Source organism: Perognathus longimembris, unplaced genomic scaffold, assembly GCF_023159225.1.
Source record: "Perognathus longimembris pacificus isolate PPM17 unplaced genomic scaffold, ASM2315922v1 HiC_scaffold_47, whole genome shotgun sequence".
Taxonomy (NCBI): domain Eukaryota; kingdom Metazoa; phylum Chordata; class Mammalia; order Rodentia; family Heteromyidae; genus Perognathus; species Perognathus longimembris.
The window spans coordinates 73,424-83,912 of record NW_025960045.1 but is presented as its reverse complement, the minus strand read 5'-3'; positions in this window follow the sequence as shown (position 1 = coordinate 83,912).

Below are 10,489 nucleotides of genomic sequence, written 5' to 3'. Positions count from 1 at the left end.
CTTCCACTCAGTCAGGCATGCCCATCACCTAGGGAGGGAATGAGGGACGAAAGGAGGGAAGAAAGAAAGGACAGAAGGAAGGAGGTAGGAAGGAGGAAAGTAAAGAGGGAAGGAAGGGAAGAAAGAGGGAAGGGAGGTGGGAAGGAAGGAAGGAAGGAAAAAGGAAGGAAGGAAGGAAGGAAGGAAGGAAGGAAGGAAGGAAAAAGGAAGGAAGGAAGGAAGGAAGAAAGGAAGGAAAGAGGAAAGGGAGGAGGGAAGGGAGGAGGGGAGGAAGAAAGGGAGGAAATAATGAGGGAGGAAGGTGGGATGGAAGGAGGGAAGGAAGAATGGAAGAAATGAGGGAATGAAGGGAGGAGGGATGGAAGAGAGGTGGAAGAAGAGGGAAGAAGGGAAGGAAGGAGGGAAGGAGGGAAGGAAGACAGTAGTGAAGGAAGGAAAGAAGGGGGAAGGAAGGTTGGAAGGAGTTAGACAAGGAGGAAAGGAAGGAAGAAGGGAAGAATGAAGGATCAAAATTGGGAAGGAAGGAATCATGAAAGGAAGGAGGGGAGGTAGGAAGGAAGGAGAGAGTTAATGAAGGTAGGAGGGAAAATACGAAGGAAGGAAGGAGAGAAGAAAGAAAGGAAGAAAGGAAGGATGAAATGAAGGAGGGAAGGAGGGCGGGCAGAATGGAGAGAAGGAGGGAATAAGGATGGAGGGAAGGAAGGAAGGGTGGAAGGAAGGAGGGAAGAAAGAAGAGAAGGAAAGGAAGAAATGAGGAAAGGAAGGAAGTAAGACACAGAGGTAGGAAAGATTTAATGCAGAAGATAAAGAGGGAAGGATGGAAAAAAGGATGGAAGGAGGTAAGGAAAGAGGGAAGAAAGAAAGAAGGAAGGAAGGAAGCAAAGAAGGGACTAGGCAAGAATGGAGGCATGGAAGTGTGGAAGGAAGGAAGGATTGATGGAAAGAGAGATGGAAGGAAGGAAGAAAGGAGGGAAGGAGAGAAGGAAGAAAGGAAAGAGGGAAGAGAAAGGAGGGAAGGAGAGAAGAAAGGAGAGAGGGAATTGAGGAAGGAAGGAATGAACGAAGAGGGGATGAGGCAAAGGAAGGAAGGAAGGATGGAAGGATCTGTGCCCAATGCTGACATGGAGAGGAAACAGAGAGAGAGAGAGAGAGAGAGAGAGAGAGAGTTGGAAGCATGAGCAACAAGATGGCCCACGGAGGCCCTTAGAGTCCTTGCGTTCTCCTCTGAGGCCAGTGCAGGACTTTGCACACCCTACAGAGAACATTCTAGGCCTTACACACAACAGTGAGCCCAATATAGGCCTCACACACTCCACTGAGAGCAACACGCTCCTTTGCACACCCCACTGTGGCTAATGGAGACCTTGCACGCCCCACTGAGAGCAACATGGGAATTTGCACACCCCCACTGAATTTAAATTTGGTCCTTGCACACACACTTCCAGGGCAAGTGGAGGCCTTGCACAATCCCCCAATGCAAATAGATGCATTGCACACCCCGCTGAATCTCAGTGGGGTGTGCAGCTGCCAGTATTGTCCTCAGGGACCCCATTGAACCTGACACAGGCCTTGCATACTCCACTGAGGCCAAGAGCAATCCTTTTGCACACCCCACTGAAAACAATGCAGGCATTTGCGCACCCCACTGAGAACAATGCCAGCCTCTGTGTTCCACTAAAGCCAATGCAGGCCCCACACACTTGACTGAGGCCAATACACTTGTTTGAAAACCTCACTGAGGCGAATGCACTCCTTTGCACACACCCGTTTAGGCCAATACAGGCCTTTGCATGCCCCAGTGAGGTGAATGTCTTTTTCACTGAGGCAAAATATTGTCATATTGCACACCACGCCTAGGACGACACAGGCCTTGCATAGCCTGATTAGTCCAACAGATGCCTTGCGGGCCCCACTGGGGACAATGCAGGCCTTGAATGCTGCAGTGAGGCCTGGAAGGACTTTACATACTCTAGTGGGGCAACACAAGCCTTTGCACACCCCACTGAAAGCAATGCGCTCCTTGTATATTTCACTGGAGAAAGCACAGGCGTTGTAGGCCACCCTGAGGGCAATATAGGCGATTGCGCACCCCACTGAGGCCGATGCAATCAGTGAAGGCCACAATGAGGCCAATACAGGCCTTAAATATACTCATGAGAGCAATACGGACATTTGCACACCCCACTGAGGGTGGTATGGCCTTTGTGTGCCCCGCTGACTCCAATTCAGGCCTTACACAGTTTGCAGAAATGAATATAGGACTTGCATAGTCCACCGAGCACCAACACAGACTTTTTGCACACCCCTCTGATGTTAAGCACAGGCTTTGCCCATCCAACTCTGAGGCCAGAAGTAGCCTTACACACTCCACTGATGCCAATGCAGGCTTTGCATTCTCCACCAAAGCCATATCCCCCCCCCGCCGTGCACACCCCACCGAGGGCAATGTAGGGATTGAATTCCCCACTGAGGGCAATAGGGACCTTTCCAAACTTGCACTGAGGCCAATACAGGCCTTTGCATGCCCCATTGAGACCAATACATGCCTGACATGGCTTTGCACATCCCACTGATGTCCAATACAGGAACTGTGCACGCCCTTCTGAGGCCAGTAGTGACCTTGCACTCCCCGTTGACTCCAGCACAGGCCTTTGCACAGCCCACTGAGTCCAATTCAGGCCTTGTACACCCCTCTCTGAGGGTAATACAAGTGTTTGCTCACCCCACTGAGGCTGCTGAAGCCTTATCGGGGCTGTTGAGGCTAATGCTGGCCTTGAATACTGCAGTAAAGTTAATACAGACCTTACACATTCTGAAATCGGTGTAGTCCTTGAGTGTTCCATGGAGGACAAACACGGGCCTTTGCGTACTCCACTGACCCCTGTGCATTTCTTGCATGTTCAGCTGAGTCCAATGGAGGCTTTGTACACTCCGCCAGAGCAAAAGAGGTATTTGCACACCCATCTGAGGATAATACAGGCCCTGAAGGCCCCACTGAGGCTAATAAACGCCTTGCACACTCGCGAGAGCAATACAAGCCTTTGCACAAACAACTGGGTCTCTACAAGTCTTTCATAGCCCACTGACACCAAATACAATCTTTTTGAACGCCCTACTGAGGACAGGTGTGGGCCTTGCACGTAAAACTGCAATAATTGCAGTGGCCCTGCACACCCCACTGAGTCCAATTAGTGCATTGCATGCTCCACTGAAGCCAAAGACAATCCTTTTGCACACCCCACTGTGTCCAATGCAGGTCTCTGCACATCACCTGGGACGGGACATCCCTTTCTCTAGGAACTCAGGCACACCCATCACCTGTGGGCGGGACTTCCCTTCCTCTAGAAACTCAGGCCTGCATATTATCTAGTGGTGGGATTTCCCTTCTTCTTGAAATTCAGGCAAGCCTGTCGCCTGGGGATGGGACTTCCCTTCTTATAAGAATTCAGGAAGGGAAAGAGGGCAGGAAGGAAGGGATGGAAGGAGGGAAGGAGGGAGCAAAGGAAGGAGGAAAGGAAGGTAGGGAAAGAAGGAGGGAGGGAAGGAAGGTAGGAAGGGAAGAAAGGAAGGAGGGAAGGTCGGAAGGAAAGGGGGAAGGTGGGAGGGATGGCGGGAGGGACAGAAAGAGAAAAGGAAGGAAAGGAAAGAAGGAATGAGGGAGGGAGGGAAGGGGGAAGGATGGAAGGAAAGAGGGAATGAGGCAGGAAAGGAAAGTAGGGAATATAGGAAGGAAGGAAGGGAGTAAGGAAGGAAGGGAGGAAGGAAGGAAGGAAGGAAGGAAGGAGGGAGGAGGGAGGGAGGGAAGGAAGGAGGGAGGGAAGGAAAGCACGAACTCAAGATCTCAGCATGGCATCTTGTCCTCAGGACTTAGAGGACTCAAACCCATGGCCCCTGGCATCCTGGGACCCTGGCCCTGTGGTTGAGAACGGAAATCCATGGACTTACATGTAATGCATATGATCCAATCATTGGTTTGAATCCCTAAGTGGCCAAGGTAGGTGGACATGTCTCCCACCCATCACCCCAGCTACGCCCAATGCTGACGTCGAGAGAGAGACAGAGAGACAGACAAACAGACAGAGAGAGGTGGAAGCCTGAGGAACAAGATGGGTACCTGGCCTTGCACACCACACTGGGGTCAATGCAGGCCTTGTGCACTCCACTGAGGCCAATACAGTCCTTCTGCACACCCCACGGAGGCCTAACCTATCTCGTGGAGGCGGGACTTCCGGTCTGTAGTAATTCACGCATACCCATCACCTTGGGAGGGCGGGATTTCCCTTCTTCTTGGAACTCAGGCACGTCCTTCACGGTTGGGTGGGGGATTTACATTCCTGTAGGGACTCAGGCCTGCCCATCACCTGGGGGTGGGAGTTACTACTAGGAATTTAGGCATGTCCATCACCTGGGTATCAGACTTCCTGCCTGTAGTAGCTCAGGTATGCCCAAGTATTGGGGGTGGGACTTCCCTACCTCTACGAACTCACTCATGCCTATAGCCTGGGGGTCAGACTTCCCTTCCTCTAGGAACTCAGGGCTGCCCATAACTTAGGGGAGGGACTTCCATTCTACCAATTCAGGGAGACCCAACACCTGGGTGTGGGATTTCCCTTCTTCTAGGAATCCAGGTGGGCCCATCACCTGAGGGCGGGACTTCCTTTTCTTTACAAACTCAGGGTTGTCCATCATCTGGAGGCAGGACTTCCTTTCCTCTAGGAATTCAGGCACACTCATCACCTAGGGCGGGATTTCCCTTCTTTTACAAGCTCAGGCACATCCATCACTGTGGAAGGGGGGTGGGATTTCCCTTTCTATAGGAACTGCCTATGCCTGCCCATAAGTTAGTGGTGGGATTTCCATTCCTTTTCCAATTCAGGGTTTCTCATCAGCTGGGGGTGGGACTTTCCTTGCTCTGGCAACTATGGCACGCCCATCACTTGTGGGCAGAACTTGCCTTCCTATAGGAACTCAGGCCTGTCCATAACTTGAGAGCACGGTTTCCCTTCCTGTTCAATTCAGGAATCCTCATCAGCTGTGGGTGGGACTTCCTTTCATCTAGAAACTCAGGCATGCCCATCACCTGGGGGCGGGACTTCTAGGAATTTAGCCATGTCCATCACCTGGGGGTGGGACTTCCCTTGCTCTGGAAAGTCTGACAAACCCATCACCTGGGGGCCGGGCTTTGCTTCAACTATCATGAAGACAAGATGGCGCCAGTCAGAACTGGTATCCAAATTTCACAAATATCCCCATGTTGATATTTCCCCGCCTCATATATCTGGAATATTCGATGGAAAATGCATGTCATTGTACACATGAATCATTTTATTTTATCATTGGTATAAATGTATGCAGGACAGAGATTGCAGCAGGGTTGGGGAGTGAGGAAGACCGGGGTGCCCAGGTCAACAACAAATGAGGAAATAACAATCTCAGGGGGGAGACAATTTGATTCTCATGTTGATTCTTTTTCCTGGAGGATGAGCAGGTTGGGGTGAACTCCTCGGGTCCTTCACACCTGGGTGGTTAGAAATGAGCACATGAGGAGCCGGGGGACATGCCCAATGGGGATGGGGGGACCCAGCATCTGGCTCGAAACCTCTCCACTTGGACACCAACAGCCATCGAGTAACCTGAGACAGATCAGTCCCTGGATATTGTGACTATGCATGTAGTAACCACGAAATCACTTGTGCAGACGTCTGTAAGAGCGAAGGGGAAAAGGAAACTGAGTCTCAGCCACGTGTGCCACTACAGGATCCGTGAGAGACTTGGAATGGAAGCTCCCAGGGCCCTGGGTTCCACAGTGTGAAAGCTCTGCCTCCCAGGGCGACCTTACCATTGCCATTGAAGCGCATGGGTTCTGCCATGATTCCCTTCTGCTGAAGAACCTTCTGGGACTTCTCCATGTCCCCCTCACTCAGCGTGGACTCTCGGCCTAGGAATCCAGGAGAAGACAGGGGAATGGATGCTTGTTAGACTCCATTGAATTTCACTTAATGCCACCGGGAACCTCCGGGGGGGGGAGGAGAGTGAGACACCTACCCAGCACCAGGACAGCGTAGGTGTTGCGGCTGGAGCTTCGGTAGGTGTAGCCCAGGAGCAACATGCTGTCACCCACATCCAGAACTTCTAGAATGTTCGCTGGAGGAACTGAGGAGGGAGGGAGACCCCACCACCATTTGCAGCAAAGATGGGGGAAGCTTCCTTGGGATTCCAGAATCCCTAGCAGCAGGGTCAGGCCCTCTGCCTATAGGTCACTGAACCTATCAGTCAAGTGCCCGGGACCCAGAGCTTCCTGTGCCCGCCCTCCCTCCACCTGACCTATGCAGGTCCTGGCAGCTCTGAGGTTTCCAAGGGAATAGACGGCCTGGAGCCACACTGAGGGACTCACCCGTGAACTTGTAGATGCCCCCGTGTTGCTTTTCCAGCACCGTGCACAGGTGGTCACAGTACCCCATGTACCTGGCAAAGGAGAGAGTGCAGTGAGCTGATGTTGGTCATCTCGGCCTGTGGCCCTCTGTGCTGCCTGTGTCCTAAACTATCAAGGTAGGGTTTGAGGTGGTGTCTAATGGGCACCATCTTGTCTTCATGTTGGAAAATCCGGGAAAAGAAATTCACTTCTCCACCTCACTTCATGGCGTCAGACATACCTGACTTCCCAGACAAAGTTAAGTCCCGCCCCCAGAGGATGGATGTGCCTCATGTCCTAGAGGAAGGGAAGTCCTGCCCTCAGGTGATGGATGTGCCTGAATCCCTACAGGCAGGAAGTCCTGCCCCAAGCCAATACAATGCAAGGCCCAGGCCAGCACTGAGCAATGCAAGTCTCTGTCCCTTTCCACCTGGGCAATGCACGCCATTACCTGAACTGGAACTGCAGCACTATGGCATCACAGTTGTAACCGACACACTTGAAGAAGGGTGAATAGAGCTGCAGGTGATCGTAGTCACTGAGCCAGTCCAGATCATTGCTCACTGTGAAGATGTGGTACCACCTGCCTTCCATCTGCTTCGGGGACACCGGAAAATGTGGACCCAGGAGATAGACGTGGATGGGTGGGTAAGATGGCACCCCGCACCTCACCCACCTCCCAACCAAGGTGTGATGAAGATGGTAACATCCCCCTTGTTCTCTAAGAAAACTGCCCTGATCCCAACTCTAAGGGCCTGTTGGATGGGAAAACCTGGAAGGAAAGTTCTGGAAATATGCAGAAAATCAGAGAAAGGAAACCCCAGGAGAGGAGATGACAGCAGTGGAGACGCAGGCAAGACTCCTCCTGCAAAACCTCCATCCTCATCAGAATGACTACCAACCCAGAAATGCTCCTTCTTCAATTCAATGGAGACCCACCTGATGTCCCGTCCATCCTGGTACCTTCGTGGGGTCCACCGGAGTGGATGAGGCCCAGCCTGCCCAGCTGAGCTTGAGCACCAGGCCCAGAGCAAGAACCTGCATTCTCCCCATGGCTTCTCTTTCCCCAGGAAGATGAAGGCTGTGATGGTGCCCCAAGTTTTATCTCCCAGGCTATGGGCAGGGCCTGGCAGGGAAGAAGTCATGGCGGGCTGGCCAAGAGGAAGTTGGGCCTGCTGACATTGATTTGTGTATATCCTGTCACATCACATGGGCAATGAAGCGTGATTTCCAGTTCAATGATCGCATCAACCATCCAGTTCCAGGAATCTGATTTTATGATGGATGAACTGGGCATTGATTCCAGGGTCAGGTGATGTGTGAAGATGGGAGTTCACTTTCCTACTTTATGCATGGATGCATAGGTGGATGGCTGGATGAATGGGTGGATGGATGTTAGGTAGATGGATCAGTGGGTGGATGGGTAGGTAGATGGGTTGATGGGTGGGTGGGTGGATGGGTGGGTGAATGGATGGGTGAATGGATGAGTGGATATTTAGATGAATGGATGGTTCATTGATAGGATGGATGGATGGATAGATGGATTGGTGGATGGACAGATGTATGGATGGATGGAAGGATGGATGGATGGGTGGGTAGGTGGATCGACAGAAAGATGGACAGAGGGATGGATGGATGGATGGATTCGTGGATGTACGAATGGTTGGATGGAGGGATGGATGTGTGGATGGATCAGTAGGTGGAAAGATGATTGGATAAGTGGGTGGGAGGATGGATGTAACTATGTATGTAAAGATGGATGGTCATACGGATGGATGGGTGGATGTCTAGATAGCGGGATAGATGGATAAACAGAGAGATATACAAACAGACACAAGCAGAGATAGATAGATAGATAGATAGATAGATAGATAGATAGATGCATGGCTGGATAGTTGAAGGGATAGTCGAATAGAGTGGTTGATGGACAGTTAAACAAACAGAGATATACATAGACAGATGGACAGACAGATGGTTAGAGAGATGAATGGATAGATGGGAGGATGGGTAGATGGTAGATAGATTGAAGGACAGATAGATAGATACATGGATAGATAGATAAATGGATGGACAGATATGTAGAGGGATGGATAGATTGGTGGATAGACAAAGAGAGTGTTAGGTGGTTAGATAGACAGACAGCTAGCTAGAGAAATAGATGGGTAGATGGCTGAATGGGTGGATAGCTAGGTTGGTGGTTGGAAGGATGGGCAGATTGATGAATAGAGAGATTGATGGATAGGTGAATTCATAGAGACACAGACACCCAGATAGAGAGATGGACAGACAGACAGATGGGGGACAGAAGTACAGCCAGACAGGCAGGTACTTGGATGGGTGGATAAATAGATGGATAAATAGATGGGTGGATGAGTGGATGGATGGATTGCTTGGTGGATGGATAGATACATGGAGACATTGATAAATAGACAGAGAGATAGAGGTATAGACAGTCAGAAAAACAGAGGGACAGACAGACAGACAAATGGAAAGATTAGCAGAAGAAAGAGTGGGTGGATGGGTGGGTGGATGGGTGGGTGGATGTGTGGTTGAATGGGTGATTGGATGGGTGGGAGGGAGTATGAATCGGTGGGTGGATGGATGGATGATGGTGGATGGGTGGGTGGGTTAATGGGTGGATGCGAGGGTTGGTGAGTGGATGGATGGATAGGTGGATGGGTGGGTGCTTGGATGGATGAGTAGGTGTTTGAGTGGGTGGGTGGATTGATTTGAGGGTTTGTGGGTGGATGGGTAACTGGATGGATGGATCACTAGAGTATTGCCTGGATGGATAGAAGATTCGGTGTGTGGGTGGGTGGATGTGTGTTTGGGTGGCTGGGTGGGTGGATGTGTGGTTGAATGTGTGGTTGAATGTGTGGTTGGATGGGTCGGAAGGAAGATGGATTGGTCGGTGCGTGGGTGGATGGATTGCGTGGATAGATGGATGGATGTGTAGATGAATGGATTTGAGAATGGGTGATGGGTTGATGGATGGATAAATACATAAGAATGTAGGTAAGTAGGTACTTAGGATGGTAAAAAGGAATGTAGGGAGATAGGAAGGGAGGGTATATGGTTGAGTGGGTGGATTGGTGAGCAGGTAGGAGGTTGGATGGATATGTGGGTGGGTGGCTGACTGGATGTTTGGAATGGTGGATGGATGGGTGGATGAATGGAAGGATGGGAGGATGGATGGATTGGTGAGTAGATAGATGGACAGATGGATGGACAGATGGATAGATGAGTGGAGGGAAATATGTGTGGATGGATCGGTAGATGGAAGGATGGTTGGATAAATGGGTGGAAGGATGGATGTATCTATGTATGTAAAGATGGATGGACGGGTGGATGGATGGATGGGTAAATAGATAGCGGGATAGATTGATAGAGAGGGAGATAGACAAACAGACACAGAGACAGACAGACAGACACATAGATAGATAAATAGATAGATAGATAAATAGATAGATAGATAGATAGATAGATAGATAGATAGATAGATAGATAGATAGACAGATAGATAGATAGATAAACAGATGCATAGATGGGTGGATGGGTGCATGGATGGATAAATGGAGGGATAAATGAATGGCGTGATCGATGGATAGATAGACATACAGAGAGAGGTAGACAGACAGACAAATGGATAGATAGATAGATAGATAGATAGATAGATAGATAGATAGATAGATAGAAAGAAGAATGGATAGATGGGATGATGGGTGGATAGTGGATAGATTGATGGATTGATTGTTGGGGAGTGAGAAAGAGCCGGGGTGCTCAGGTCAATGGGAAATCAGGAAATCACAATCTCAGGGGGGAGGCAATTTCCTTTTCATGTTAATTCTTTTTCCTGTAGGATGAGCAGGTGGTGGTGAACTCCTCGGGTCCTTCACACCTGGGTGGAGTTAGAAATGAGCACATGAGGAAGCCGACGGGGAGGGTGGGGGTGCCCAATGGGGATGGGGGACCCAGCATCCGGCTCGAAACCTCTCCACTTGGACACCGACAGCCATTGAGTCACCCGAGACAGATCAGTCCCTGGATATTACGTCTATGCATGTATTAACCATGAAA